Below are 5814 nucleotides of genomic sequence, written 5' to 3' on the forward strand. Positions count from 1 at the left end.
GGAAACCCAAGGAGGGGTCGCTATGAGTCAGGTCTGACTCATGACATATAACAACAACAGGACTAGAAAAACACTCTTTAGCAATATGTGTGTGTGTGTATGCATTTCTTTCTATGTTTGCCCTATGCCTCTGGAACTACTAGTGTCCTTTTAAGACAAAAATACCTCATTTCCTTAAATAGAACAAATTCTATAAACTCTAGCTTAAGTTACTTGGAAAGATGTTGTTGCTTTTAAGGTTGTCATAAACACAAAAACCTATTGTCAATATGATTTTATTTTTATTAATTCTTTGGAATATTAAACCCATTGATATTGAATCAATTCTGATTCATAGTGACCCTACAGGACAGAGTACAACTGCTTCATGGAATTTCAATTCTATAAAGCTTTATTAAGCAGACTGCCTCATCTTTTTCCTGCAGAGCAGCTTGTAGGCTCAAACCTTTTGGTTAGCAGCCCAATGCTTTAACCAAATAGCTACCAGAGATCCCGTGGAGTGGCTGGTGGGTTTGAACCACTGACTTGGTTAGCAGCCAAGTGTTTTATCCACCAGAGCTCCTTTTCTAGAATATTTTGGAATATTAAGTCTATTTAACTCATATAAGCAAGGAGCTCTTGTGGTGTAGTGCCTAAGGCATTTGACTGCTAACCAAAACTTCAATGCACTTATTGACATGAAACCAATTAGAATGAGTTACTTGGAGGAATATTCTCATGTAATTGAATAATATAATTAGAAGTTAAAAACTATATTTTTATAATCCCATCTTTTGCATACTTTACACACTTTTATAGAGAAAGCATTTTAAAATAATCTGTTTCTGTTTGAGGTCTTGGTATATCAATAAAAATAGATACTTTTTTCAATATACTTTCCAAAAGTAGCTCTGGTGGCTCTAACCAAAAAGTTCAAGCCTATAAGCTGCTCTATGGGAGAAAGATGAGTCATTTTGCCTCTGTAAAGATTTACAGCCTTAGAAACCCTATGGGTTTCACAAAAAGGACAGGGAAGTAGCATCTTCTGATCTCCTCTAACTTCACAAGAGGAAGACACAATCACCATCGGCAGCCCAAGGCTTATTCCTATGAGGCCAGACATGCAGTCACATTCCAGACTTTTACCAACTGACACCAACTCTACCTCCCATGGCACTCACTACTTTTCTGCTGGGTTTGATAATTCATTGTAATGGCCACAGAGAACTCACAGACAATTCTCACTATTATGGGGTTTATTAGGGAAATAACAAGCTACAACTCAGGTTTAGGAACACACTCAGTCTTCCCTCTGCTGTGCCCTCAGACACTCCTCTCTGTCCTTTGGCCTCTTGTCCTGGCTTCTGCCTCTGTGGGCTAGGTAAGCCTGCAACTCCTTTTTGTGCTTCTTGGTTCCTCTTTAACTGTCTCTCTGTGAGGGCGTCTCTCCACCAGTCATCTCAGCCAAGGAGGTCAAGTTCAGGGATCTCAGGTCCAAGGACACACTCCATTTCACACTCCATTTACAGCTCTTCTCTCTTGATGGCAGTGAGATCAACCTTCTCTGTCTCTAATGAAAAAACCCAAACTCACTGTCATTGAGTCGTTTCTGACTCATACTGACCTCCATTTGGGTTTCCAATGTTGTAAATCTTTATGGAAGTGGATCGCCCCATCTTCCTTCTGCAGAGCAGCTGGTGGGTTTGAACTGTTGACCTTCTGGTCAGCAGTCAAGTCAAATAAAGTGTGTAAACTTTGATATTGGGATTGGTTAGCTTTGCCAATCTGCCAGGCTTAAAATGAGTCCTCTCTACCTCCAGGAGAAGCAGAGTTCTACACACCTTATTTGAGTGGTTCCACCCAGAAATCTGGTAGGAGTTACAAAGACTATAAGATAAAAGAAAAGATATAACAAGTAATTCACAGCACCACAGGCCACCCCCTGGCTTTTCTAGCCATTATTCCTTTCAAAAAATAACATCCCCTTCAGTCAATTTAAGAATAAGCACACCCATGAAAGCATGTGAGCCAGCCAATTTATGCCTTTATCTCTTCCCATGTTAAATAGCCAATTTCCAATTTGCCTATCTCTGTCAAACCAGCACTCTGAGGAAACAAGCATGTTGCTTTCTCTCTGAAGAATCTTCTCTTCTGCTTGGAATTTTGAACATCTGTATCCATAAATAATAAAAGTCTAGTCCAGAGTAAGCCATCAAATTGCAGCAACTCAACACCAGCTACGTGTCAAACATTTTCCTCTTCATTTGGTTGGGTTCTGGTCAGCTCAGCCCTAGCCATCCCAGCTAGGCCATAGGTACCAATGGCCAAGTTTGGGAGTCACACTCCTCCCTTTACTTCAGACTAGCCTGCCCTTCCTGTCCTTAGCCTACATGGGATAGGTCAAAGAGTACCAAACTCAGCCCATTTCTTCATTGGTTCACTTCCTCCACTTCCCCTCAAGTGGACCCAAGTGGTCATAAATGAGCAGCAGACTAGTGTACTGCTCACTGGATTCCTTTAAATTCCAGTCCTAGAAGGGATTTCTCTCATGGACAATGACTTTCCTGTCTTAATGCACCCAAAGCCAAATTGCTTGCTTGAAATTCAAAAAGCCTAACAGTCATTTTATTCCTCTGCAGTTCTTGTCTTGAAATCTTGAGTCCTGCCTTGTGATGTGTTGTAAATTCCATTCTTTATGCCTATTTAAGGAGCTCTGGTGGCATAGTGCCTAAGGCATTTCAGTACTAACCAGAGAGTTAGTGGTTCAAACCCACCAGCTACTCTGTGGAAGGAAGACTGGGCTACCTACTTCTGTAAAGATTTACTACCTCAAAAGCCCAAAGGGGGTCACTATGAGTTAGAATCAACTCAATGGTAGTGAGTTTTTGGTATGTCTGCTTAGGGTGGGATGTATTTTGAGTTCTGCCTTGCTGGAGGTTGTGACTCAAGTCACCGCCCTTAGCTTCTTTGAGGGCATATATGTGAATGCTCTGGGAAGGTTCACTCTCTCTTGCTCCAGTTCTGTATTTTGTTCACCGTATTCTCACCACTGGACTTGAGGCAACAGCCGTCATCTGACCTGCTGATTTGGGCTCCCCAACCTATGCAACCTTATGAGTGGGAGAATCTTCCAGACCTACCCACAGACTTGGGACTTACCAAATATACCAGCTTCCCAGCCTCCACCACCACCACCACCACCACCATGTGAGCTTGTGAGTTCTGTGAGATATTACAGCAAACTATGGAATCCTAAGAAGGGAGGGAGAATATTGAGGGGAGGAGGAGGAGGAGTTGATATCAGAGATGATGGAGTGGCATGACATTTTGAAAAAGTTGGACATTTGGGACATCTTTAACTTCACAGGGACTGGCCTTGTGCTGATCTTTCTAAGAGAAATAGCCAAGCAGTTTTCCTATACATTCTGTCTTATAGTGTCACTATGAGTCAGAATCAAGTTGATTATACTGGTTTTGGTTTTCCAAATGAACCAGTTTATATTAAGGTTTCTCACAAGTTCTGGTGCCATAGTGCCTAAGGCATTTGACTGTCAACCAGTGGGCTGGCGGTTAAAACCCACCAGCCATTCCTTGGAAGGAAGACTGGGCAATCTACTTCCATAGAGGTACTGCCTCAGAAAACCAAGAAAGGGATCGCTGTGAGTTGGATTGACTTGACAAGAGTGAAGGTTTTTTCTGAGTAGCTATTAAAAGCCTGATTCATAAAAAAGGTAAAAGAAGCAATATTATTTGGAGATATGTCTTGGAGAAACCTTACGGCCACACCCAGAGAAAGAAAAAACAGAAATCTTGATTGAATGAATGCTCAATACAGAGTGTCATCCACTTTTCTAGGTGATTCACCAAAGACTTCATTCAGGTGAGTGCCATCTTTAGTGAGAATCACACACTTGCTGTGTCTCTGAAGTCAGTTTATAAAACTGAGTTATAAGGTCTCTACCTATATTTTTCCTTATGATTTGTTTATTTTTTCTGATAATCACCAACAGCAGAATATTCTTAAAACAGTAAAACACAAAACAAGACAACACACATACATATACACAAGTAGCTACATAATTTCAAGCTATTTCAGTTAGATCATCAAATTCAGTCTGAGAACCCTTACCCAAACCTGGACAAGTAACTTTTGCCCCAAATCTGGGACAAGTAAGCATTGCCCTCAAAATGGCCACTGAATTTCTAAATTGGTAATTGTACATCAACATCCACTGTATAAAACAGCAATGGGGCCCTTAATGCTTATGTATGTAAGCCACTGGAATTCTTGACAGAGGTCTAGTCTGATTTTTAGACATGACATTCATTATCTTACCAAGCAACAACACATATTTCTTAATGCACAACTTGTGCTTTCCCTTAATTAGCATGCACAGAGACAGCCCTTACTAGAGCCCATCATGTGCAATTTCTCTTGAAATTTATAAATCTGCAGATACAATCAAGCACTTCCAGAGGTGCTAAAACACAATTTTCAGACATATGCCAAGAGATAAAAGTCAGTCTTACTTATATGTGAAGATAACAACTGCTGGGAAATAAACAAAAAGAAAATATTCCAGAATCTCTGAAGAATCCTCAGACAGAAAAACACAAATCAAACTTATAAACAGAGAACACGAAACAGACAAGGACAAAAAAAAAACTAGAATCCCTTAATAACCTAGAAGAGATGGAGCTTGAGATTGCAAAGTTATTTACCAGGCAGAAAGCCACTAAGAAATTCACGGACCAGTGAGCCCAACTAGCCCTGCTTTGCACTGAACCTCGGTCCTGAGTCCCCAGGAGTAGTTGCAGGCAGTGCACCTTCAATATTCACTTCTGACACCAAGAAATGCCATAGGGCAACATCATGGAGTCTGCTTGAGTAAAAGTAAAAGAGGTTTATTGAAGAATAAATGTCCAGAACAGAAAGGTATAAAAATTCAGAATGAAGATGGCCTCTACTGGATAACGAGGAAGAAAACATTTTTGTACAGTTGGAGCAGAAACTAAAAGTAACAAAATCATAATTTCCTCAAAAATAACAGGAGTGAAAGGCAGAACATCTAAAAATAAGAATTTAGTGGATAGGTGGATAAATGGGATTATATGATTGGTTAAGGGTACATAATTGTAAGCATATATACTCTGCAGTTCATTAAACAATGGTCATAGCACAATAACAAGGCAGTTTCTTCAGGTAACCAGCTATAAAAACTGTTTCCTCAATCATGTCTGTTTCTGGGGGTTCATTGTAAACATTTGTCAATAATGCTGTACATCAAGAACCTTCTGTTATACACTATGACATCTTGCATTGCTTTGACCATAATGAAAAGACTCTCTGGGAACAGATCATGATATCCTGTACCTGCTAGACACCAGAGAAAAAGTATGACTCTTTATGGATACATGATCAGCATCAAGGTTAGGTCAGCATCAAAGTTGGAGGAAGTGCTGTTAGAAAAAGCAGCTTTAAAATTCAACTTGGATTCTAAACTTATGTCAAGACTTTAAAATGGAGTTAAGGCTCCATTTTCAGACTCCTCTGTTTATACATACCAAATACCTCTTGTTTTAAGCTCTCATATAATACTATGATGATTTTGATTTTTCTTTTTCATTTATATGTATATGTAATGGACAAAAGATGGATACATCCTTCCTTCATAAAGCTATTTTCATTAACGAGCCAGAGAAATGGACTCAATTCTTCTTTAGGTGGAATGAAACACTAACACACACACAAATTCTTGTCCTTGAGTTGGTTTTGACTCGTGGTGACCCCATGTGTTACAGAGCTCAATTTAACACCAGAGAGCTTTCTTGGCT

Source organism: Orycteropus afer, unplaced genomic scaffold (assembly GCF_000298275.1).
Source record: "Orycteropus afer afer isolate SDZICR_OR568_19922 unplaced genomic scaffold, OryAfe1.0 scaffold00115, whole genome shotgun sequence".
Lineage (NCBI taxonomy): Eukaryota > Metazoa > Chordata > Mammalia > Tubulidentata > Orycteropodidae > Orycteropus > Orycteropus afer.